This window comes from Peromyscus eremicus, chromosome 15, assembly GCF_949786415.1.
Source record: "Peromyscus eremicus chromosome 15, PerEre_H2_v1, whole genome shotgun sequence".
Taxonomy (NCBI): domain Eukaryota; kingdom Metazoa; phylum Chordata; class Mammalia; order Rodentia; family Cricetidae; genus Peromyscus; species Peromyscus eremicus.
Genome location: NC_081431.1, coordinates 71252232 through 71253327, shown reverse-complemented (window position 1 = coordinate 71253327; position 1096 = coordinate 71252232). Strand labels below are relative to the sequence as shown.

General features: G+C 42.7%; 1 non-coding gene across 1 annotated transcript; it reads right to left on the bottom strand.

The window, feature by feature from the left end:
* Positions 1–238: 238 nt before the first annotated feature.
* Positions 239–345, bottom strand: LOC131925910 (U6 spliceosomal RNA). Its single transcript, XR_009383404.1, has one exon. It is a non-coding gene; the product is annotated as a U6 spliceosomal RNA (small nuclear RNA).
* Positions 346–1096: the final 751 nt, after the last annotated feature.

The following is a 1096-nucleotide window of genomic DNA, read 5'->3' as shown; positions in this document are numbered from 1 at the left end:
TCTCTGTACTGTGAACCACATTAGAGACACGACTAGGAAGTTGTTTTTGGCTCTGTTTATGTGTTCTTGAACACCTTTTTAAAAGCTTTCTCAGGTCTTATGTGGAAATTCCTGCCCCATGTTGGTTGGGCACCAAATGTAGCTGGAGGCTTTTCTGCGTCCCACCTAGACGTGCAGCCATTTATTTATTTATTTATTTATTTATTTATTTATTTATTTATTTAATATTTTATTTTTTTTAAATATGGAACGCTTCATGCATTTGCTTGTCATCCTTGCCCAGGAGCCATGCTAATCTTCTCTGTATTGTTCCAATTTTAGTATATGTGCTGCCGAAGCTAGCACACCATTTATAAAATAATCACTCTGAGACTTAATATTAATTATAATTGTTTGGCCAATGGCTCAGGCTTGTTACTAGCTAGCTCTTACAACTTGAATTAACCCATTTTTACTAATCTATGTATTGCCACATGCCTGTGGCATTACCCTTCTGTTGCCATGTTGCTCCTTAGGAGGCTGGATGACATCTGCCAGACTCCACCCTTCTTCTCCTGTATCTCTCCTTGGATTTCCCACCTGGCTCTATCCTGCCTTGCCATAGGCCAAAGCAGCTTCATTTATTAACCAATGGGAGCAACACATATTCACAGCATGCAGAAAGACATCCCACGTCATCTGATCTCTGGGAATTTGAGGCCAGCCTGGTCTACATAGTGAGTTCCAGGATAGCCAAGGCTATGTAGAAAGCCTCTTCTCAAAAAAGAGGTGGCTGGGGTGCAGTCACCACACAACCATGTAGGTCATGGGTCCTTGAGCAGGAGAGCATTATGAGGAACAGTACATCATAGCAGAGGTGGTGTGACACAGATGGGAGGTGGGACAACATTATAAACTTCATAAAAACACTAAGAAAGTTCACTTAAGGTGAAAGACTATAAGAAATAGTGTCATGGACCCAATGAGGGGGACCTGAAGTGAGGGGACAGAGAGGGAGGGAGTAGGGGTGTTGCTTTTATAACTATCCCTAGGGACAGATAGTGTGGCCATGGTTCGTCCAGTTTGGGGGCAGAGCTCATGTGTTCAGAGCTGTAGA